A 27,007-nucleotide genomic window follows, 5' to 3' on the forward strand; every position below is an offset into this window, starting at 1 on the left:
GGTTCCTTTGAGTAGAACTTTTACAGACAAGTATTCCCCAAAGAGTAAGACCCCAAGATCCCAAAACACACTGCCTGTCAACAAGCAGTTACCAAACTGGAACCACATGAGACCTCACAGGAAGGGTACCATATCATTGCATTCTCCTCTAGATTCCCTAGTAATTAAATGTGAATTTCATTTGAAAATGAAGTTAAAAATAGTTTTTTAATCTATATGAAGGAACAATATAAATATTTAAGATACACTACCAAATGTAAAATAGATAGCTAGTGGGAAGCAGCCACATAGCACAGGGAGATCAGCTCAGTGCTTTGTGACTGCCTGGGGGGGTGGGATGGGGAGGGTGGGAGGGAGGGAGATGCGGGAGGGAGGAGATATGGGAACGTGTGTATATGTGTAGCTGATTCACTTTGTTATAAAGCAGAAACTAACACACCATTGTGAAGCAATTATACTTCAATAAAGATGTTTAAAAAAAAAAAAAAGTGTGTTCAAACAGGTTTATATAAACACAAAAGTTAATTGTCAATACCTGTGTAAGGAAAAGTACCCTGGAAATTTTATACAACTTACTTCTTTAATATAAAAATTTAAACATACAAGTTTTAAGAAGAAAAATATTGGAAAGTCTATAGCATTCTCTGAACTCCTTACCAGAAATAATTATTTTATTCAATGGTATTATATTTATTTTTATCTCAAGTCTTTCATTCACCTATTTTACTAATATTAACTGACCATATACTTTGAAACAGTTAATGTGCTACTCAGTTGGGATGCATTCGTAAACCTGAGAGTCCTTGCTCACAGAGCTGGACATTCAGGAGACAATAAAAGTAACGAATTGTTGTTCAGCTTAAGGAAGGGGGATCGCACACGGCAAATTCATTTCAACTTAGATCCCATTTCAGTGATCATGACCGGAAAAAAATGTTTGAATTAAACAGGATATGGGCAATGTAAAATAATAAACTGTTTCCTTTAGCAAATTAACTTATTTAACATATATTAAGGAGAGTGTTTGAAAACTACTTACTAATAGTGAAATCCATGGCCCAAATCAGCCAGTAGCAATGCTCTCAATCATTAATATGCGTAGGTTGAAATGAAGATTCTGATTTGATAGGTCTGTAGTAAGACCCAAGATCCTGAATTTCTAACAAGTTCTCAGGTTATCCCAAGGCTGCTGGATCACCCTTGAACTGATTGACAAGGTCATCTTATAGAACTGCTGAGTCACTATTCATAAGATTTTCCTCACAGAGTTACTTTTCCTTAAGACATAAATGCTCTTGCCACGTACCTTTAAAAAACTGTTGGATGTCTCTGTCCAGTGATTGTGTTAGTGTCTGTGGTTAAGGCTTTTGCGTGTGGCTTTTAAGGTGTTCATTTGCCCAGATCTCTTACTAAAGTAGGATGAATGTTCTTTGTAAACTTTCCTCACCAGAAGACTGACGTATCACCGCCTGAGGTGGTTACTGTGTGAGCAGGTGCATTGGAATAAAAAGCCAGATCAAGAAAATGAAATCCAAATTTTCCATCATTTACATTGTGTTACTGAAACACCTGACACAATTTTAAAGAGGACAAAAGAAATATCAAATACCCTGACATTTTATTTGAGAATTATTTCTTTCTATAAGAACCACATGTCTATAGAAAAGATAAAGTGCAGCTAAAATCTTTACAAGCAAAGCACACTGAAATGGAGCATTATTGTGTTGTTGAAACATCCCTTATCAGAACAGTTCTGTAAATAGGCTGTATTGTTAAAGGTAAAGCAAGTACTTTTAGCTCAGGTAGCCCATACTTCCTGACTGCTCGAAATACATCATATATATGTATACACACACACACACACACACATATATATAATGTTGGCATTCTGTATTAAAAATATGCTCTTTTAGTTATTCTTAAGTTCCATTAAAAATCCAAATTGGAACAATAACAATGGTTGACCAGATTAAGAAGTTCCAGTTTAAATCTAAGCTCTTTTGTTCAAAATCATGAGATATGTAAAGCACATAATTTCTGAATCTCAGCTTGATTCTTGTCTGTATCCCTTTGAGATTATGAAGATAAATAAAAAATAAAGGAAAAGTGTTTTATAAATTATGAATACTTATATAAGTGCAAAACATTATTCCTATTATTATAATATCTGAAACTGGGGAAAATAAAATAATGCCTAACTTTAACACTGGCTGATTGCAAGATGCTATATCAGACGTGGATTTTAAGTGTTATCAATTCACTTAATATATTCTGCTTCTGATTTCATGGATATTTACATAATCTAAAAACATTCTTCTCTAAAACTACTAGACACTGAAAACAGCAAATTTTTTTTTTTTTTTTGGAAGTTTGCAATAAAATCAAGAAAATCCTCAGGAATCAAAAGAAAAGTGCAAACCGAATAAAGTTGCATAAGCGTAGACTAAAATTGAAACCCTCCTGAAGAAGTTTGCCAATACCAGCATCTTAACAGCAGCCCAGTGGAAGGGAGACAAGGCCCTATGACCTCATAAGTTTCCTACGACAGTATCATAAGGTGAAAAGTCAGAACAATAGCCCTTAAGAATTTGTGGACTGCAAAAGGATACACAGGCAATGAAAGGGTAAACGTTAAAAATCCACCCACTACTAAGAAGATAAAATAAGATCTTTACTAGTTTTAGCTGGGGCAGGGGAAGCTATATTCCCAAGAGAATATGAAATTTTAGCCATACTCTTACTCATATTTGAGCTTTAAAAATTTTACTGGAAATCTAGGCCAACAAATAGCTTTAAAATGTTTTCAGATTGGTAGCACCCTGGAGCACTTGGCAGCAACAAAGAAATTTTCTATTAAAAAAAGGTCCCTACCAACCCAGGCCTTAGGAATTCATTTAAAATGATCCAAATATCTACTTGCCCAAATTTCAAAACACAAGAAACAAACAGTCATAAAGGATTGTCTTTAAAAACAAAATTAAATAAATCCAAAAAAATATTGCTGCGATTTATGTCAAAGAGTGTTCTGCCTACGTTTTCCTCCAGGAGTTTTAAAGTATCCAGTCGTACATTCAGGTCTTTAATACATTTTGAGTTTATTTTTGTATATGGTGTTAGAAAACATTCTAATTTCATTCTTTTACATATAGCTGTCCAGTTTTCCCAACACCACTTATTGAAGAGACTTATTGTCTTTTCTCCATTGTATATTCTTGCCTCCTTTGTCATAAATTAATTGACCATAAGTGTGTGAATTTATTTCTGGACTTTCTCTCTGTTCCTTCCATTGATCTATATGTCTGCTTTTGTGCCAGTACCATACTCTTTTGATGAGCATAGCTTTGTAGTATGTCTGAGGTCAGAGAGCATGATTCCTCCAGCTTCATTCTTCTTTCTCAAAATTGTTTTGGTTATTCAGGGTCTTTTGTGTTTCCATACAAATTTATTTATTTTTTTGTTCCAGTTCTGTGAAAAATGCCATTGGTAATTTGATAGGGATTGCATTGAATCTGTAAATTGCCTTCGGTAGTATGGTCATTTTAACAATATTGATTCTTCCAATCCAAGAACATAGTATATCTTTCCATCTGTTTGTGTCATCTTTTATTTCTTTCATCAGTATCTTATAGTTTTCTGAGTACAGGTCTTTTTCCTCCTTAGACCGGTTTATTCCTAAGTATTTTATTCTTTTTGATGTAACTGTAAATGGAATTGTTTCCCTAATTTCTCTTTCTGATATTTTGTTGTTAATGTATAGAAATTAAACAGATTTCTGTATATTAATTTTGTATCCAGTAACTTTATCCAATTCATTGATGAGCTCTAGAATATTTCTGGTAGCATCTTTAAAATTTTCTATGTATAGCGTCATGTCATCTGCAAACAGTGACAGTTTTACTTTGTTTCCAGTTTGGATTCCTTTTATTTCTTTTTCTTCTCTGATTGCTGTGGCTAGGACTTACAAAACTTTGTTGAATAAAAGTGGTGAGAGTAGGTATCCTTGTCTTATTCCTGATCTTAGAGGAAATGTCTTCAACCTGTCACCACTGAGTATGATATTTGCTGTAGGTTTGTCATATATGGCCTTTATTATGTTGAGGTATGTTTCCTCTATGCCCACTTTCTGAAGAGCTTTTATCATAAATGGATGTTGAATTTTATCAAAAGCTTTTTCTGTACTTATTGAAATGATCATATGGCTTTTATTCTTCAATTTGTTAATGTGGTGTATCACATTGATTAATTTACATATATTAAAAAAATCCTTGCATTTCTGGGATAAATCCCACTTGATCATGGTGTATGGTCCTTTTAATGTATTGTTGGATCCAGCTTGCTAGTATTTTGTTGAGCTTTTTTTTACATCTTTCAAGGAGAACTCAGTGCCTTGTCTCTGATTGACCTTTTAAATGAAGATAAGCTATATTTCAAATCATTGCTTCACTTCAAACCTGTGATTCCAAGCATTCTTAATCATTGACATGAGATTATATAACATCTAGTTCAAACCTCTTGTTTTTTAGTTGAGAGAAATGATGCTAAATAGAGAAAGGTATTTGTATAGAAGATCACAGGGCACAGATATGTGCTGTCTCTCTTACTTATTGATTTGGAGTTGTAGTTTCTGCTACCTGACTCAGTTTCCCTTTATGCTTTGTTTTGGTCTGATTTTAATGATCTGCCCTCATAATTCCATCAGACATCCTTTTTAATCTTGTCAGGACAGAATCCACCACCCCAGATAATTTTTAGTGTGTAATAACTCTAATAACATCTAATAATCCCTGTCATCTCTGAATGTTTATTGAACTAATGAATGAATACATCTAAATCACCAAATAGATTTGACTTTCTACTAAATATTGGCTTAGAAAGGGATCTTTTAAAACATCAGGGAATTACTCTATTGGAACTGAAGAAGACTAAAATATATGAACACACACTTAAATTGAATTTAAAAGCTTTGCAATTTTAGGTTAATTAAATAAGATCTATTTCTTTAACGATATTTCTATAGATGTTTTAATATACTCAAAATTATTTAAATGCTATAATTTTCACTTAAAATTACCTCAAGATGTTGAATTTATATTCCCAAACCCAGGCATATGCAAAGTGTTTTTAAAATTTATACTATACTTTATAAAATAAGTTTTATTCAGATTTATCCATGTGAAGATATTGATTTTGGTGTATTTTTTAAAAGTATGCTATAATTAGCTTTATATATTTATTGTTTCAGCCCATGTCTTAGGATTTTCTGCATCTGGTAAGCAAGCTTGCTTTATACACACTGAATAGCAATAACTGTAAAATATTCAAAAAAGTGAATTCCTTCTTGTAAATTAGAAATGGTAAAACTTGATAAGTTTACTTTAGGCTACTGTATCTTCATAGTCTCCCTGTAATTCTATGAAAGCTAATACCTGAAGAATAGTCCGAAAAAAATCAACCCCTTAAATAAGATACTTTTTACCACTTAAAAATGTGTGTTTTATATGAGAATTTCAAGCCCAGAATGTGGAAATTTTCAAGTAAGTATTTATATGATACTCTCATTTCTCATAGAATGTGGATCTCTAAAAAAATAAAAATAAACTGCATCAAATGAGACAATGGATATGAAAATATGTAAAAATATATATTACCTCATCAATGTAAATTATTGTTACTATTATTATTATGCTATTATTTTTCACCTTTACAGAGCAGTAGTGACCCTATATAATACAAATTATGTGCATTGTTCTTCAGCCTTTGATGCAGTGATGTGCTCAAATCATGTTTTTTATAGAAGACCCCATCACATTTCAAACTTAGTGTAATACCATGGCAGTAATAGTTCATCCATTCACTGAAATCTGAAATGAAGTCTATGGTTGTCATCAACTTTTATATCATCTTCTATTTCTTGCATTTTTAAGACAGCCAAATATATAAAACAAGATAGACCCCAGATAGCAGGGATAATAGTCCCTTTATTTTTTCTTTAATATGTGATAAATGGCCTAAAATTAGCAGTCTTTATAAATTTAGAAAAAATAATGTAGAAGCTTGATATGATACAAGCTACTAGAAAAATAAAGGGATATTATGAGAAACACTGTGACAACTAATTTTATAACTTAAATGAAATAGACCAATTTCTTGAAGAACACAAAAACTCAAACAATGGGAAATAGATAATTTGAAAAGTCTAGTCTTAGTCTAGCCTTAGATCTATTAAAGATCTGAATTAATAGTTAATAACCTTCCTAAAGAAAGCACTAAGCACTAAAGATTTCACTAATAAATTCTACCAAACATTTAAGAAAGAAATGATACTTTATATTCTTCACAAACTAAAATAGGAGAATAAACACAGCTATTGCATTTTATGAGGCTAGAATTACCCTCATACCAAAATCAGATAAAATCATTGCAGCAGGGAAGGAAAATTATATACCAGGGGTCCCCAACCCCTGGGCCACATATCGATACCAGTCCTTGGCCTATTAGGACCCAGGCCACACAGCAAGAGGTGAGAGGAAGGCAAGCAAGTGAAGCTTCATTTGTATTTAGAGCTGCTCGCCATCACTTGCAATACCACCTGACCTCCGCCTCCTGTCAGATCAGTGGCGGCAATAGATTGTCATTGGAGTGTGAAGCCTACTGTGAATTGCACATACGAGGGGTCTAGGTTGCGTGCTCCTTATGAGAATCTAATGCCTGATGATCTGGGGTGGAGCTGAGTTGGTGATGCTGGCACAGGGGAGCAGCTACAAATATAGATTATCATTAGCAGAGAGGTTTGACTGCACAGAGACCATAATAAATCAATTGCTTGCAGACTCATAACAAAACCCTATCAGTGAGTGGCAAATGACAATTAAGCTGCATCTGGTGGCAGGCTTTATAGTGGCAAGTGAGTTGATGTACTTCAATTGTACAACCACATCTGGTGGCAGGCTTTAAGTCAGAATCTGACACATTTTAGTCCACGCGTGGCCTGCCCATTATTTTATTTACCACTTCCGTCCGTGCCTCTTTCCCACACTGTGCACTTGTCTCAGTCACAGTTTTGGTAAGCCCACAAGCTAATCCTAGCTGAAATGAGTAAAAAACAAGCATCGCTGGAGAGCTTCTTTGAAAAGGGGGAAAGACCCAATCGTGAGACAGCAGAAGACTCTAAGACGGCCAACAAGAAGAAAGTTGCATTTAAAAGAAAATACCAAGAGTCCTACTTAAATTACGGGTTCATTGCAACAGGTGATTCACATTCTCCAAGCCCACTTTGTATAATATGTGGCAATCGGCTATCCAACAAAGCCATGAAACCTTCAGAACTGCTTCACCACATAGAGACCAAGCACCCTGCATTAAAAGACAAGGCTTTGGAGATTTTCAAAGGAAAAAAAAACGTGAACAGGAAGAACAGAAGCATTTATTGAATGCCACCATTCATCAAATGTATCTGCACATAGAGCATCACTCTTAGTGGCTAACCTCATGGCTAAAGCTAAGAAGTCCTTTACTATTGGTGAAAAGTTGATCCTGCCAGCTGCTAAGGACATTTGTTGTGAACTTTTAAGAAAGGCTGTAGTTCAAAAGGTGGCAAGTGTTCCTTTTTCGGCTATCACCATAACTAGACAAATTGATGAAATAGCAGAGGATATTGAGGTACAATTGTTAGAGAGGATTAATGAGTCACCGTTGAGTCATTAATGAATCCAGATTGACGAGTCTACCGATGTTGACAACAAGGCAACAATGCTTGTTTTGTGTGATATATTTTTCAGGAGGATGTGTATGAGGATATGTTATGTGCACTTTTATTACCAACCAACACACACAGCTGCAGAACTATCCAAGTCTTTGAATGATTACATATCAGGAAAATCGAATTTGTCACTTTGTGTCAGCATATGCACGGACGGAGTGGCTGCCATGACTGGATGGCTTTCTGGTTTCACTACTCAGGTCAAAATGTCGCTTCTGAATGTGAGTCTCTGTGCTGTGTCATCCATAAAGAAATGCTGGCTAACCAAAAAATGTCACCTGAACTTAACAACGTTTTGCAGGATGTGATCAAAATTATCCCTCATTAAAATACATGCCCTTAAGTCTGTTTGCGCAGCTCTGTGAGGAGATGGACACAGAGCACACACGTATTCTCTTATACACAGAAGTGAGATGGCTTTCTAAAGGTAGATCACTGGCCAGAGTTTTTGAGTTATGAGAGCCGCTCCAGAGATGATGTCTTTTAGTAAAACCGTCACCACTGGCAGCACATTTCAGGGATACAGAATGCGTCGCAAAACTTGTTTACTTGTGTGACATATTCAACCTGCTCAGTGAACTCAATCTGCCACTTCAGGGGAGAATGACAACTGTATTCAAGTCAGTAGATAAAGTGGCTGCATTCAAAGCCAAACTGGAATTAAGGGGGCGACTAGTGAACATTGGGATTTTTGACATGTTTCAAACATTAGCAGAGATTTTGAAAGAGACTGAGCCAGGGCCTTCTTTCTCCCAGCTGGTGCATGATCACCTATCTCAGCTTTCAGAAGAGTTTGAGCATTACTTCCTAACCACAAAAGACTCTCAAACTGGGAAGGAATGGATCCGCAACCCATTTGTGAATAAGCCAGGTGAATCGACTTTGTCCGTGCTAGAAGAGGATCAACTGCTTGAGATCACAAAGTATGGTGGCCCTAAAAGTATGTTTGAGACAACTTCAAATCTCCATGCGTTCTGGATTAAAGTCAAGGTGGAATATCCTGAGACTGCCACAAAAGCACTGAGAAGCCTACTTCCATTTCCAACATCCTATCTTTGTGAAGCAGGGTTTTCTGCAGTGACAGCAACCAAAACGAGATCACGGATTGGACTGGACATAAACAACACACTTTGGGTGTCACTGTCTCCCATCACCCCCAGATGGGACCATCTAGTTGCAGGCAAACAAGCTCAGGGCTCCCACTGATTCTGCATTATGGTGAGTTGTATAATTATTTCATTATATATTACAGTGTAATAATAATAGAAATAAAGTGCACAATAATGCGCTTGAATCATCCCGAAACCATCCCTGCCCCAGTCCGTTGAGAAATTGTCTTCCACGAAACCTGTCCCTGGTGCCAAAAAGGTTGGGGATCGCTTCTATATACCATCAACTCTCATGAATGTAGATGCAATAATGTTACATCTAACAATATATAAAAGTAATTTTATACCATGACCAAATGGGAAATATCCCGGTATTCAAGGCTGGTTCAACATTCTAATATTTATCAAGATAAACTACCCTATCAGATAAACATCATATGATTATATGAATTGATGTGAAAAAAGGGAATTTGACAAAATGAAACACCCAGTCATGATGAATTTCAATTCAAGCTAAGAATAGAGGGGGACTTTCTCAACATCATAAAGAACATCTACAAACAACCCACAGCTAACATCAAACCAAAAATAAATACTTTTCCTCATAAGATTGGGAATAAAATGATGTTGTTTTCTTACCATTACTATTTAACATCCTATCTGAAGTCCTACCTAGTGTAACAAGATAAAAAATGGAAGCAAAATATATATCTATTAGGAAAAGGGGGGAAAAAAACTATCTTTGTTGCAGATGACATGATTATCTATGTAGAAAATTTCAAAGAACCAGAAAATTCCTGGAACTAACTAGCTAGTATACCAGTGTCACAGGGTACATAGTGTTATGGGTTGATTGGTGTCCTCCGAAAGATATGTTGTAATCCTAAGTCACGTACATGTGAAAGTGACCTTGTTTGAAAATAGGTTCTGTGCAGATATGATCAAGTAAAAATGAGGTCATTAGTGTGGATGTGAACCTGATATATCTCCTTATAGAAAGAGGGAAATTTGTACAGAGACAAATAGGAAGAACATCATATGACAACAGAGACTGGAGCAATGCTACTGCATGCCAAGGAACACGAAGGATGGAAAGTTAACAACTGCAGTTAGGAAGAAGCAATAAATGATTCTACCCAGGGTCTTATACAGGGAGCATGGCTCTGCTGACACCTTGAATCTGGACTTCTATTATCCAGAACTGTGAGAGAATAAATTTTGGTTATTTTAAGCCATCCAGTTTGTAGTTACTTTGTTATGGCAGCGTAGGAAACTAATACACAGGTTTAGATACAAAAGTCAATTATTTCCCTTTTCAAGAGCAACAAATAATTGGAATTTGAAGTTAAAATCAAAGCAATTTATAATAGAACCAAAAGTAAACTATTTAGGTATAAAGCAAAATATGTGCAGGGTATGAATGCAAAAAACTGGAAAACTCAGACAAAAGAAATCAAAGAGAATCTAAACATATCAAGTAATATCCTATGTGTATAGATAAGACAAATATTGTTAAGATACAAATTGTTCCCAACTGGATTTCTAGATTCAGTGCTACCCCAACAAGTACCATTGAGCTGTTTTGTAGATATTGACAAAGTGATTAAAAAGTTTATATGGAAAAGCAGAAGACCTAGTAAAGCCAACATAATACTGCAGAAAAACAATGTCAGAGGGATGATTCTACTTGATTCAAGATTTGCTATAAAGCTACAATAATGAAGACAGCATGATACTGGCAAAAGAATATACACATAGATCAACTGATCAGAATAGAGAGCCAAAAACACCCACACAAATATAGTTAGCTTACCTTTGACAAAGGAGAAAAGGCAATTCAATGAAGAAAGGAGTCTTTACAACATATGGTACTGAAACACTGAATGTCCACATGTTTAAAAAATAATCTACACATACACCTTACACATTTCAGATAAATTAACTCAAAATAGATCAGAGATCAAAATGTAAAACACAAAACTAAAAAACTTCTATAAGAAATCATCATAGATAATCTAGCTGGCCTTGCATTTGGCAATGAATTTTTAGATACAGCACCAAAAGAATGATCCAAGAAAGAAAAATCCGATAAGTTGGACTTTCTTAAAGTTAAAACTTCTATTCTATGAAAGACACACTGATGAGAATGAGATGATGTGCCATGACTCAAAGTATTTGCAAAAAGAAATGGCAAAAGGATTTATATCCAAAATACACAAAGAACTCTTAAAATCCAACAATAAAGAAACAAACAACACAATTGAACACAGTCAAAAGGGGGGAGTCTATGAGTGTGTGGAGACATGGTATATATGGGAACTTTCTCTACTTTTCACTCATTTTTTTCTGTGAACCTAAAACTGCCCCAAAATAAAGTCTGTAAGGAAAATAAATGATAAACAAACAAAAATGAGCAAAAGATCTTAACAAACACCTCAACAGAGAAAACACAATAGGCAAACAAGAATGTGAGGATATTCTCAATATCAAAACAACAATGTGATACCACTACACACCTTTTAGGAAGGCTAAAATTAAAAAAAAAAAAAAAAAAAAAAGGAAAACCAAAAAACTGATATCATCAATTGTCAGTGAGGATGAAGAAGAAAAAGAACCCTCCTTCATTGCTGGTGGGAATACAAAATGGTACTGCAACTTTGGAAGAGAGTGTGGCAGTTTCTTACAAAGCTAAAAGTGGTCTTGCCATATGACCCAGTATTGTGCTGCTATTTATTTGCCAACTGATTTGAAAGCTATGTCTACACAAAACCTGCACTTGAAATTTTATACAACTTTATTTATAATTGTCAAAACCTACTAGATGAAACCAAAATTTCTTTCAATAGGTGAATGTATAATCAAAGTGTGATGCATCCATGCAATGGAATATTATTTAGAGATTAAACAATTAACTATCAAGCATAAAATGATATGGTTGCTTCTTAAATGCATGTTATGGAGTAAAAAAAAGAAGCCAATCTGAGAAGGAATTATATCATGATCTGGAAAAAGGCAAAACTAGAGAAACACCAAATAATGGGTGGCTGCTAAGGGTTTGGGGGGAGGAAGGGAGAGTTGAATATATGAAACATAAGGAATATTTTATGTGATTCTATTTGTATGTTACTATAATTATGGATGTGACACTATGCATTTATCAAAACATGGAAATTTATAACATAAGAAAAGAGAGAATTTTAATGCATGCAATTTAAAATGTTTTTTAACAATAGGGTGATTTAATACACTTATATACACCTTAAATTTACACAATGTTACAGGCCAAACATATCTCAATACACCGAAAAAAAATTTTTACAAAGTTGGGGAAATCACAGGATTGGGTGTGAAATTGTATAATCTTACTGTATTGCAAATGTATGAGACAACCTCACTGAAGGAGGTAGAAGAAAATGTCCTAACCTAAGCAACTTCAGAAATGAGTGAAATTTGTAAAACTAAAGGGCAACTAGTTGTTAAAGTTGTTTTCCATGAGAGTATTGGTTAAAAATTCTGATTCTGCTACACATGTATACTGGAATGGAAACAATTAAGTAAATGGATGGCAGATGGTAGGAGCCTGGTTTCTCACTGTTGGAAGGGGAATTTACAAACAAGGGGAGGAGGCTAGAATGATCCATAGAACAATGGGTTAGAATTAGATACATCTGCATAAACTGATGTTTAACTTAATATAGATACAGATGGTTACATATATCAATTTTTATAGATGTTTGTATATCCATTGGTTAGTATATATGCATATATTTCCTTCTAAGTTAAGAGAGTTTAGAAGCAAGATACCTGGTAGCTACATATAGACCTAGTGCTCACTTCTTGGTTTCTAATACCATTCCTCCAAAGAAAGGAACCAGGGATCCTTGTAGCAATGAAAGGAAATATACAAGATGAGCCTGGAGCATCTTTTAGTGCCAGAAAGTAAGGAAATGCTATTTTTAAAAAGCCAGTCACACCATTTGGGTATGCTAAAGGGACACAGATGCCAACTGAAAGAGCTCCTGATAGCCAAATCTGGAAAAATGTGGGCAAGAAAATAAAGCAACATTGTATTACAATCTAAAGAGTAAAATACATATACAAGAGTTCATACTGATGTCAATTAATGATTGAATAAATCAATACCTAGGAACAGAGAGAAAATCTCCCATGGAGAAAATGTCCAAGTAATTTATATAGTTACTTTGTCCTCAAAGAGTTCACTCCTTAATCATGGGCTTAGTGACTTTCTTCCAAAGACTACAGTATGGAAGGTTGAAAATGGAATAACTTTACAATGAGTAAAACTGACAAACCCTAACTTTGATAATCAAAGTCATCATCAACAATGATAAGTAGTGTGGATACCACACTTCCTTTTTAGGATGTGAGTAAAATGACACTTCACCTCTGTAGTATTTTTTTCCCCAAATATCTGTAACCCCACTCTAATCATGAGAAAAAAACACAGACAAATGCTAATAGTGGGGCATTTTATTAATTATCTGACCAGTACTCTTCAAAACCATCATGATCATCAGAAACAACCAAAGTATGAGAAACTACCACAGACAAGAGGAACCCAAAGAGACATGACAAATAAATGCAATGTGGTACCCTGGGTGAGATGCTGAAACAGAAAAGCAAGGTAGGTAAAAACTAAGGAAATCTAAAAAAAAGTATGTACTTTAGTCAACATTAGTTTGTTAATTGTAACAATACTATACTCATGTTAGATATGAACAAGAAAGGAAACTGCAGGGTATATGAGAACTCTCTGTACTACCAATGCAAATAATACATAAGTCTAAAACTGTTAAAAACTGTATTAAATTAATTTTTTTCAGAGATTGAAACTTCATTTATGTGAGTATTGGAAAAACATTTCTATGATGTAAATCCTTTACAGAGATCTAAAGTTTCAAACACAGTGTAACATTAGAGAATATATTTTTAAATATTCATATAATGCAAAAAAGTAAAACACTAGAAAGGAAAGAAGAGATTTTATAAGAGCAAGCAAATAGAACACAAATTATAAAATTATATATTCACAGCATACACTCTAATAAGCAGAGACTGTCATCTAATTTTACCAATTTCTAGTTACTTCATAAATTTAAATGTAATGATTTCCTTCATACATTTCTCACTTCTTACTATGGCCTATTTACAAACATTTATTGTGGGGAACTGACTCTATAAGTATGCAGCATATACCAATGTATAAATTATCTAAAATATCTTTAATTAAAATTTTAAAAATATACGTTTCACATCAAGGGAATATTTCTAATAGAAATTTTTGCAAAATGCCACCATTATTATTTAAGGCTACTATTTAACAATGAATATGACAGTAATATATTTGATACAAATTATTTTTTCCTAAATACATAAAACATCAACCACATTAATAACATAGCCTAGATCAAGAAGTATAATTTCATATAAGAAGTTCAGTAGGGCTTCCCTGGTGGCGCAGTGGTTGAGAATCTGCCTGCTAATGCAGGGGACACAGGTTCGAGTCCTGGTCTGGGAAGATCCCACATTCCGCAGAGCAACTAGGCCCGTGAGCCACAACTACTGAGCCTGCGCGTCTGGAGCCTGTGCTCTGCAACAAGAGAGGCCACGATAGTGAGAGGCCTGCACACCGCGATGAAGAGTGGCCCCCTTGCCGCAACTAGAGAAAGCCCTCACACAGAAATGAAGACCCAACACACCCAAAAATAAACTAATTAATTAATTAATTAAGAAAAAAAGTTCAGTAGAAGTCTACTCAGTTCTTAATAGAGTTCCTTAATTTATTTTCATTAATTAAGATCCAAAAAAAAATCCAGAAGTTTTCAACAATCCATAAAACTTTAATTGAACATATAAAAATATTCCCTATTTGCAGATCAATGCAAACAGTCAAAAATTTGAGTTTTTGAATTAGAATCTTATGAAACACGCACTATGAAGACATGCTTACAGTATGTGTGTGTGTGTGTTTCTTAGTGAATTTGTTTCTGGGTATTTTGAATGGATGGCAACAATCATTTGGATATCAAGAAAATTGTTTTATTTTTCCAAATGAAAAGTGACAGAGTCACTCAGCCTTGAGATGATTGACAATATCCATTATAAACTGTAATGAAGTATATTTGTGGATGCTTTCTCCAATTTTCTTTAATAAAACGACAAATTGAAGCTATTATATGACAATATTTCAAGTATTTCAGAATTTGTTTTATATTAATATATCATTGTATCTAATTTCTGATATTTGAAATATGTAACATGATTAAAAATTTCATTTAGAATGAAATATAAAAATGTGATTTAAAAGTAAGAATATATATATTTTAATTTCATATTAATATCTATTTTATTTGCAAAGTTTATAAAATATGTTCATTTATAAAATTTTGAGATTACATAAGGAATATATTAGATATTAGTATGTAGTTGAGGTTATAGTCATATTAGTGTAGTGGGAGTAAAAATGACTTTACTTTTCTCAACTTTATTTTCTTAAATTCCCAATAAGCACAGCATCGGAGTCTAATAGTGAATCATCTTTTATGTTAAAAAGTTTAGATTATTCCTTTGGGTTGTTAATTTTGATACATGATTATGTTCAGCTCTCCAATAGTGTTTAGTCAACAATATATTTCAACTTATGGATTTATCTGTGAACTTTTCATTCAGAAGTTGCCTGATAGGATTTTTTAACATATTGTGGAACTGCATTAAAACAAAAAAACAAACAAAATCTGTTAATTAAAATAAAGCACTGACTGTAGCTCTGAGCACCACAGATGTCATAGTGTAGCTTAAGAAAGCTAGCAACCTAGCACATATGGATTGCAGAGATAGGAATCAGCAGGCAGATTTCAGAATTTTTTTAAAGTATTTTTTTTTTTTCATGACTATTCTTGCCTGTAAACATAAGCATTGGGAATAAAGCGATTTCATATTGTATTTCTTGTGTAAATACTCATATTTGAAGGAATATATATGAATACCATCAACAGAATTATTGAACATAACAATGCTTAAGACTCAGGCTCAAACATTATTGCTTTGCCTCCTGACAATATCTGAGAAGCCATCTCTAGGGGGAAGGCTCATGAGACTTAAGAGTGAAGTGAGCATTAGAATTAGAATTTTTATTTCTTAATTTTGAATAAATCAATTTTTATTATAAAAAGATGGCTATTATTTGCTGTTTTATTTTCTTAAGATTTAAATGTACTTATTGTAGCATAATTGTCGTTTCATTTTTTTTGCTTGTTAAATGTTTTTAGAAAAAGGTTACCCAAATGATTTTATTTTTTAGTTTTCCTGAAGATTATAGATAATTTTATGGTTATTTTCCCTAATAAAAGTGCTTCCCAATTAAACTTTGTCATTTGATGATTTTCAGATACCATAGTCTCATATCTCTTTGATGATTATTCTACCCACATAGTATAATGTGTCCAACCCTTCTCTATCAAGATAGATATAAAGGCAAAGACCAATAAATGTTCAGCCATGGGGTACTTGGACAGGGGCATCATTTAAGCTCTTGTAGAAGGTAAAGGATTTAGAAGCTCCTCATATCTTACAACTCATGTGAAAATTGTTTTAAGCTATCATATTCTACTTTTTGTCTTAATATATAGTTAGCAGCTCCCCAGTTTTCTTCCAAAATTGACACTTAAATAAGAGGCATCAATTTTATTGTTGTCCAAGCACCTTATTAGGAATTGTACACCCTGATGTTACATAAAGTTCACTTTCAGAAGCAAAACCTAGAGGATACAGATTACTAGCTTCTTGTCAATCATCGTAAGTAAAAACATTAAACTCTGCTGGAAAACAGGAAGCAGATTCTGGGAAACAGAATTCTAAGATGGCTCCCAAATTTCTGCTCCCTGATGTACACACCATATATAATCCTTCCCCCTTGAGTGTGAGCAGAACCCCTGAGTTAGTGGTTTATCACTTCTATGACTACACTTTATTGCATGATAAAAGGACTTTGCAGAGGTAATTAAGGTCCTCAATCAAAAAGTAGATTACACTTGGGGGGTCTGACCTAATCAGGTGAGCCCTTTAAAATAGGGTCTAAATATGAGAGACTAAAGTAGCAGAAACTCTCTCTCCACTTTTTCCCATTCTTCTCTCTCTTACTCATCTGCTTTTTTGCTGACTTTGAAGAAGCACACTGCCACGAGTTCTACCACTGCAAGGAAATACATTTTCCAACAACTGCGTAAGTTGGGAAGAGTACCCCAAACCTCAGATGAGAACACAGACCCAACTGACACCTTAATTACAACTTTGTGAGATCCTGAGCACAGGATCCAGCTAAGCCCTCACAAATTCTGACCCGTGCAAATTTTGACAGAATAAATTGTGTTGTTTTAAGCTGCTAATTTTGTGGTAAATTGTTATGAAGCAATAGAAAACTAAAACACAAGTGTCTAGCACATTGAAAATCTTTAAAAATATTATAAATTCTACTCACCTCTATATATTTCTCTTGCCCCTCACTCTTTCCAAAAAGCCATGCATAAGACTGTAATATTTTATAATACCCTATGTTTAAAAATTCTACAGAATATAGGGAATCATGCAAGAAGCTTGAATGGGGGGACATTGTAGAGTCCCAGTGGGTGGCTCAACATTGGGAGGTTTTGCTCTGCCTCCTTTATTTCAGATGTAAAAGGTCTATGTTATCTCTATATCTCCTATTATTTCATAAACATTTTTAATAAAGCAGTTCCACTACTAGTCATTAACCAAGGCCCTGTTATAAGTACATTTAATATAAAAGCATATTCTTTTTTATGTTAATATTCCCATATTGTATCAATTGATTTTCTATTTTACCACAATGCCATTTTTCAACTCTATATACAGAACAGATATATATATATATATATATATATATATATATATATATATATATATATAATCTCCCAATTCATAATCATGCTTAAAACTGAGTCCAATTGGTATTGTTCTTATATAAATTTGAAAAGTTAGAGCAACGAAGAAATTAAACAATGATTTAAAATGTCATTAAGTATTTCAGGGATATTGTTACCTTCTAATAATTGTAATTACAAATAAAAATATTTTTCTCTCTTCTTTGTAAATTAAAACAATTTAAGTAAGTTAAACAAAGCTATAGTGCCAAATTATTATAGAAATAGTAAATAATATGTTGTGTAAGCATGGTACAAATAATGCAAATAATTAAATCATAGTTTAAGTTTCATCTCCCAAATTCGCGATAGTATTCAATGGAGTATTATATTTTTCCTGAAATTGCATGAAAATTTCAGCAGACTCAAGATACTTCTGATCACTGATAAGTAGGACAATCTCTCAGTTGCTTTAAACTTTGGAACAGAAGCTGAGTTCAGAAATTAGAATGCTCATCCAGTTATGTTTATCAGAACTTCAATCCTCATTGAAAAGTAAGACATCCCTCACCCCACACTCGACCAACAAGGGTCTGGCAGTAGAGGACTCTCTAGCCCAGCGGTCCCCAAAATTGTTGGCACCAGGGACCGGTTTCGTGGAAGACAATTTTCCACGGACTGTTGGTGGGGGGGAATGGTTGAGGCGGTAATGCGAGTGTTGAGGAGCGATGGGGAGAGGCAGATGAAGTTTTTCTTGCATGCCTGCCTCTCACCTCCTGCTGTCCCGCCCCGTTCCTAACAGGCCATGAACCAGTCCGCGGCCCGGGGGTCAGGAACCCCTGCTCTAGCCCTTCTTCATTCTTTCCTCCTGACCTCTTTCCTCTCCCATAGCTTTGATATTAGAACTCTCTGTATTTATGATAAGCTCCTCTTTGACCGCTGCTTTAACAATATGCAATTATTCTCCCGTGGGTATTTTCATGGCTTCATCACCTCCTTCCAGCTGGGCCCTTCCATATATGTCTCTTATTCACAGGCAGTCCCTTGCCCTCAGTGGGCTCTTCCTACCCTCCTTTCAACTTCTGATTTGCAGACATTTTAACCCGTTGTAAACTCTCACTGTTTTGATCTACTTTTATCTAACAGGTCTTCTTAGGCAGGCCCCATTTTAAAGTACTGGAACATTGCTGCCTTGGGTCTATATGTGGTCCTTGGATTTTGTGACTCTTACAGGTTATGGAGAAATTTGGAGTTATTTACAAAGGCAGTATCGATTCTTTCTCAGGCTGTCTCTATCCCTCAAGTCGTCTCTTTCACCTACTCCATCTGACAAATAATCACAGTTTTTAATCTATACTGCCTCAGCTATTTAATAGAAATTCCCAATTTAACACCCTGTCACCCGTCTCAATTCTTCTGTTTCCCACCAAAAGAAAAAGTGAACACAAGAGTTGAATGTCATTTGCACATAAGTTTAAACTAGAATAGAAGAGTTTTTGCCCATACTTAGTACCTCTAGATTTAACTGAAGGAAGTAAATTAACAGAATATATTGTTACTTACCATATAATAGATTTATGGATGAATGTTATGTTTTCCTTATATTATCAATATTATTCAAGCTCTGTACAATGATTATGTACTGTACTTAAATCAGAAATCAAAACAACACAATATTTAGTTCTTTAAAGGCAAGCAACTTTAAAGTGAAGGAGATTTCTGATTATAGCTTTCAGGACTTCTATTATTGTTTCCTCAGTTTTTTGCTGGGTTACCACCTCAATCTCACAAATGTTATCCACCCATGACTGTGAAGTGAGGTTGGGTCATAAGAGATATGGTTCTAATGCTCAGTTTCTTTTTAGGATTATTCATCCAAACATGAAGTCAGAGAGGCACATGCTGGTGTCATACTCTGTACTCTTTTTTCCCAGCACTAAAGTTAGAATGCTCCCAGGCTTCAGAGGGAAGTCTTCTTTTAACACTTATTTCATTTTCTGAATGTGACAAATATGCCTAGCTAACTACACTTGTTAAGGTTGGTATTTTAAAATGCCATTAAACCTGCAGAGTGTAAAGGATCTTCTTCTACAGTGTACAAAAAAATACAAAGAGAATAGATTTGTTTCTGTCCAATTAGTATGGTGAGTTATTTCACAAAATATAGGATCCCTTCAAGGCAGTGTTTGCCTGTTAAAAAGTCACTTGTGGTAAGAATAAAATGCCAGAATTTTTGAGTTTCTTTATATATATATATATATTTACTATGTGACAAACATGCATCCCTAAAAATCTGCTTAATAAGGAGAATGAAATTTGGCACTGGTTTAGCCTCCTAAGTATGTTATGTCCAAGACTGAAAAACACCTTGAACTTTTTAATGATGAAAATTCCTTCACTGCATGTAAAACAAAAACAAAAAATTCTTGGAGAGGGTAAATTTAGTGTAATGTAGTAGCTACTTCACTGAATGATCAGTATGGGAATAGCATATCACTTGCAATAATTTTACAGACGGAAATATCAAAAGATGATTTTTCTAATTTCTTATTCTAACTTTCCTTCTCAACAAATAATACATGTTTTCACTGAATATCAAAATTTCAACATTAATCTAAACCACCTCTCCTTTAGAGGGTTTAAAATATTTTTTCAATCACTATCCTCACAGTTGTAACCTCTCCTTTATAACACTGTACCATATACATGTATAAAAATATACATATAATTGTCCTTGTTAACTGTGTGTCTGTGTTATCTCTTGTACTAGATTATAAGTTCCTGGACAACAGAATTTAGGTATTAGTTATGCCTATCATACAGATATGGCCATGGTGCTTTGTTATTAATAATTATTTTTAAAATGAGGTATAATTCTATTGTGTTTGCACTAGGAATAATATACATAGAAATAAAAACTGAATTAGATGATACAATGTATGATGTGTAAGTTTCTTAGGTTGTGCTTTTTGAACTCTAGAATTTCAATAGCAGTAATTAGTAAATAGAAAAAAACTACTATTGTGTGAAGTTTGATTTTATTCCTACATAACAACTTATGAAAACAAAGGATTTTGTTGATAGTTGTAGCATAAGTGTGAGAGTGGAAAGAAAGCACAGAGTAAAAGCAAACCTTTTGTCTTTTTGGCATAAAAGTTAATTCCTAATTCAGAACTGAGATGAAAATACTCTCTATGGATGGTTTATATCTGTATCACAGTTAAGCTTCCCAAGTCTTATCCAACACTGTAACAACAGTGTCTGAAGCAGAGTCTGGTACTGAGTAGTTTTTCAATAAGTATTTGTTGAATGAACAATCCAAAGACTTTGCTAAAGAAAAGAGATAGAATTCACATCTCTTTGTTAAATAGCTCAGGAATAAGGGCAGAAGCTTTGCAATTTTAGCTTTACCTACCTCCAGTTCTCTGTCAGTCTCTGACAATGGATGGGGCACAAAAATGTTAACTTTTACAATAACATGGATTGGAACTCACTGGATATACTCATTCTTGGTTTAAAACCACATTTTGTGTTTTTCCATTTGTAGTCTTCAAAAGACAAATTGTTGGATGTAACTTTCAATAATTTATTCATTCAGTAAAATATTTACTAAATACCTATCAAGTATCAGCCACATTACAAAAGCACTAAGTGTATGGAGAAGGGTTCCTGAGGCTTTGACCTAGTTTGGTGGCCAGGATGTCTGCCTGATCTAAGGAAGACTGAACTGGGAACTGAAGAATGAGAAGGCAACATTTAATTTCGGTAACTATGTGAGTGGGTATGTGTTGGAGAAGTTGTGAAGGTTTGTACATCGAAGCTAGAGCAGGACAAAACAGCACTGCTAACACAATGCATTCGGGGAACTGAAAGAAGCCAGTGTGGTTGGAGAGGAGAATATGGCCTCATGCAAGTTTAAAGTTGAGGAAGTTCAGAGTAGCCAAATACAAAAGGCTTCTTAGCTGGTAGTAAAAATTATTAATCTTAAAGGAAGAGAAAACCGTTACATATTACAACACTTTCCTCAAGAAACACAAGATTATGTGTATTCTCTGTGTTATAAGTCCCTCTGCCTCACCTGAATATTGCAAAATCCTCCATTTTCTTTTTCCTACAGATGACTGTTTGAGGGGTGCTTTGTGCCACAACTGTGTGTAAAAGTCTCTAATTTCTATTGTTAAACAACTGTGATATCATACCATGCTGAGTATGAGACTCCTTGTTTTTCATGCATGCAGAATTTTTTTTTAAAAAGGTAAAATCCTGGGAATGCCCCAGCAGTCCAGTGGCTAAGGACTCTGTGATTCCACTGCAGAGGACACGGGTTTGATCCCTGGTCTGGGAACTAAGATCCTGCAAGCCCCATGGCCACATAAATAAATAAATAAATAAATAAATAAATAAATAAATAAATAAATAAATAAATAACTTTTAAATTAAAAAAAAACCCAAATTAAAAAAAAAAGGATTATAAAATCCTTTTAGCAAAAAGGGGTACTGTGATAAAGCAGGAGAAAAGAGGAACATTGATGTAAAAAGAAGGATTCTTGCACTAAGTAATTGAAAATATGAGTTGCCTATTAGATGTGAATTTAATGGCATCAACAAGTATTGACCAACTCTCTTTCTTCTAAAGAGTAGAGTGTTTTTTTAAAACAATTTTTATTTTCTGTAGTATCTTTTTGGTACTCTCTTATTCCTTTATTTTCTTTCCTTATATTAATTCTATTCTAATAAGTATCCAAGTCGGATTTGGTACCCCAAATGAGAATTGTGATACTTATATTTCACACAGGATGATTTGGAAGGTATGCCTGTTATATTAATTTTGTAAGGTTTGGATAAAAGACTTCCAAAACCTTTACCTTTTTTTTTTTGTAATCATAATCAAGGAATAAAAATATATCTGTAGATTTTACCATTATAAAATAGTAAATTTAGTTGTTTCTTCCTTTAATTTCTCCATTTTGTACTTCAATTTTTACCTCCTCAAAACAAGGTTTGCTTTCCTTTCTTATAACATTTAATAAGATGGTATAGAGTTTAAAAGGCAGCTTCTTATAAAACTGGCAATAAAATATACTCATTAATTCAAACTATGTTGATCTTTAAACTTTCATTGGGCCACACTGTCCATTTATACCACAGTTCCCTACTGTCACACTAGAACAGTATGATAGAGTGATTAGCAGCCCCCCCCAAAAGGTATTCACATTATAATCCCCAGAACCTACGCATTTGTTGCCTGTCATGGCAAAAAGAACTGTAAAAATGTGACTAAAGATTTTGAGATGGAGAGATTATCCTGGATTATCTAGGTGAGCCCAATGTAATCACAAGGGTCCTTGAAGGAGGGAAACAGCAGATTTAAACTCAGACAGAAGGTGATGTGATGACAAAATCAGGGGACAGAGAGGGAGATTGGAAGATGCTACACTGCTGGCTTTGAATATGGAGGATGAAGTCATCAACCAAGGGGCGCAGTAGCCCCTAGAAGGTAGAAAAGGCAAAGAAGTGGATTCTCTCTTAGAGACCTCAGAAGGAAGGCAGCATGCTGTCAATATTTCAAAACGTCTGACTTCTAGAACTGTAATAATAGAACTTCTAGAGCTGTTTGTGATCATTTGTTGGAGTAGCCACAGGAAACTAATACAGACCATTCAAAATATTTGATTCGCTCTCTCTCCTTCCTGGCATATAGTAGAATTTTTCTTCTCCACTCTCAGGAATGGCTTTATGACCTACTTTGACACATCAATGTGAACATAAATAATTCAAGTCACTTCTGGGCTGAAACTCTAAGAACCATGCTGTTTTTCTCTCAAGCCTCCTGACTGGCAAGGATCCAGAAATCCTATCATGTGGTTTCTGCAGTGAGTGAGGATGAAATAACTGACATGACCCACATGATCAAGTAGCATAAAAGACAACCCTCTGTTACTTTAATAATAGACAATAATAAAAATAAAATATGAGCTTATGATAAATACATGATTTCTTATAGTATACTATTTGCTATTTTGTCTATTATCTAAATAAATACTGTGGTTTTTTTTTCAGATTGTTCATTTTAGAGTATGATTTTCTTTGTGTTTCTTTTCTCTAACTAATACTTCCATGAAATCCTATTATTCCTGTCATTATTCTGACATAATTTTAAGCAGTAAGAGAAAACAGTAAGTGAAAAGTAGATCTAATTATGATAGACCCAGTGATTCTCATTCTTTAGAAATGCCATTAAGGTAAAAATGTATTACCAATGAATATTTGAAAAAGATCAACCTTTATGTATAAGCTAATGATGTGAACATTAGTATACACATACATATGTGAATGGATGAAACATTAAAATTATAAGGACTAAAAGTGAAAAAAATGTGGTAGTGGGGCTTTGAATTAAGTTAAATTAGAGTGTTGGTTTGGTTTCTTCATATAACTTCATGGAATAATTATGCTTCTGCACAACTATTATGTTAAAATTTGTTACCCCTACATTCTAAGAAACTTCTACAGAGGTCATTAAATCCAAGTAATTTTCCAATGAAAAATCAGCTTTACAAATGAAGAATAAGACATAAATTAAACTAAGATAAATTATCATTCTTGCCAAGTTGATCAAGTCTCATAAAAACTGCAGAGTATCTTTAGCTCATCTGGTATTTTCTAGAGTCTTTGAAATAAGAATCTGTATAAATTGTATTTGTAACACTTAATAGTAGTAATTTTGGTTCACCTTTTCCTGCTGCCAGATATTTTTTTTAAAGCCAGGCACTGGTATTTACATGCTGAAATATCTGCTTAAGCCAAATTTTTAAATGGCTTTTTACGCTGCAGTTGAAAAGCCACAAAAGCCCAGTGAACTGAGATTTCCCATCACCTAGTTTTTAGTTCCGAGCCTGAACTCCAAAGAGAGGACCCTTGTAAGGTGCAACACCTAGATTTCTCAAAGTTATGTGTCAAATTGTAGAGGCTAACCTATTGTGAGATAGAAGAAACAAAGCCAATAAGGCAATCAGGCACCAAGAATCAAGAAACCCTTCCACTTACAAGGTTACTACCAAGCTGCATCTAGGAAAGGGTCAAAGAAATCATGATTTCTTCTGCATCAAAGAAATCATGATCGAGGTGGAATTTCTCACTATGCAGGTACATGGCACTTGAAGCACATATCATTTTGTAGAAAAAGTGAAGGCATTCCTTGCATTTTAAGAAGATAATTCATATAAATTATATGATGTTTATTTCATTTTATTCCTGGACCTTTGCCATGTCTGCTAGAAATGCATACAGCAATGAAGGTTCTTTAATTTTAGGTTCAATATTAAAATAATATTTGAGCTACTTATTTCTAAATCTAGCAGAATAAGTCTAAATAATCAGAACCATCAGAAATATCATAATAAGTCTCTTTGTATATGTATTATAAATATGTCACATTCATATATATTTTATATATTTGTATGAATTAGAAGAGTAAAAGACAGAAGAATAAAGAATAAATAGGGATTATTGGTAAAGAGCATCATCTTATTATGAGAATATATAGTTTATGATGTTTATCAAACACTCATGCGGAGATGCTCTATAAGGTATAAAAGTCTGGGATTCAGGGAAGAAGGGTCAAAGGTATACATGTGTGTCACCGACAAGCAGAAGGTAGATAAACATAATGTCAGCAGATGATTACATAGGATTGAGGCATGAACCCTCAGCACTTCACACATAAGAATTGCAAAGAGAAGAAGCATCCAGTGAAGAAGACTTGGGATATTTGGACAGTGACACGGAGGAAAAACTAAGAGACTGAGATGACCTGATATGCAAGAGAAGAGAGCAAACCAAGACAGAGAGTTTGGTCAATGCTGTCTAAGGCTACTGTTCAGGAGAGGAATTTGAACAAAGCAAAGTATGCACTGTAATGTGGAGGACACAGGTGGCCTTGAACAGCAATCTTCCTGGTATAGTGAGGATGAAGTTCCAATAGACTGTGGCATAAAGGAAGAATATGAGAATAAGGAAATTGAAGCAGTGATTGTAGACATTCCTTTACATAATATGCTGTGAAAAGGAGGGAAGATATAGAATATTGCCAGCAAGGATAAAGAAGTTTTAATTTTTTAATTTCTTTATTTTTCTATTTGACAAACTAGAACTTATTTTCAGCTGGTTGGAAAAACCAAGAAGAAAGAGATAAAATAATTAACTAGGGCTTTGGTCCTCGACAAGGAAAATAGGAGATGATATTCAAAACTGAGAAATTAGAGAATTTTAAGAAATGGAGATAAGTCATTCATAATAACAAAGAAAGAGGCAGAGATTGAGGCCCTGACTGAAGTTGGTCAGTAGATCCAGTGGTAAGAAAAGCTGAAGTTTCTGTATCAAGGTGTGCTCTTCAGACCAAAATTGATGTACTGTAACAACAGTGGTCCTTTCTCAGGACCACTGGCTGTAAGAAGGTTGTACCTACCTTGATGACATAACCATCTCTATTCCAAAGCCAAATCCCCACTACTCTTCAATGTGTCAAATCTTGGGTGCTAACATTTTCTAACTTTTTTTCTATACCTATTTAATTTGGTAAAAGGTCAAGGGCTGATGTTTAAGAAGTGATAGAATAGACATTTTAGTATAAATAACATTAAAATAAAAGTTCCAGCTTGTGTTTATCACTAATAGTGTGGTTGAAGTTGATAGATTTTAAGGCAGAAGATGGTAGGTATCTGAGATATGATGGAAGAGAATGATGCTTTATTTCTTTTTTGTATTCCCCAGAAGGCAAAATATTTAACTTTACGTTTCTTACTACTTCAACAGTGCTGAAAATGTATTTATTAAAACTGAACTATTTTAACTCTATGCCTTCAACATTATTTCTTACCTTCTGCAGCACAAAAGCAACTTATATATCTTTAGAAATGTACTGTTACAGAGCATGCACATAAATCGATCATTATCCCTTTGTGGAGCAAGAAGTCACTGATCTCTCCCAAAACCTCACAGGTGAGATTTTTTTCCTCTTGAAGTTTTGGGGATTAGCGATCTAGCCTGCTGTGTTATCTATCCCAGTGACTGAAATATTAATAATTATAGAGAACTTATAGTAGATAAGCACTTTCACCAAAAGATATTCTCTCAAATCTTGTTTCCACTATAAAAACTAAAGATGGTTCCTCCTAGATTCGTTGTTTCAAAGAACTGTATTAATTAAGTCAAACTATATGTGCTCTTTATTCTAAAAT

General features: G+C 34.1%; 1 long non-coding RNA gene across 1 annotated transcript in view; it reads left to right on the forward strand.

Moving 5' to 3' along the window:
- Positions 1-277: 277 nt before the first annotated feature.
- Positions 278-27,007, forward strand: part of LOC309660195 — a 112,816-nt gene continuing 86,086 nt past the window's right edge. The window contains exon 1 of the long non-coding RNA XR_014263258.1: positions 278-488. This is a non-coding gene — a long non-coding RNA (uncharacterized lncRNA). The remainder of the gene's footprint in view (positions 489-27,007) is intronic.

This window comes from Balaenoptera physalus (genome assembly GCF_965194825.1).
Source record: "Balaenoptera physalus genome assembly, chromosome: 4".
Taxonomy (NCBI): Eukaryota; Metazoa; Chordata; class Mammalia; order Artiodactyla; family Balaenopteridae; genus Balaenoptera; species Balaenoptera physalus.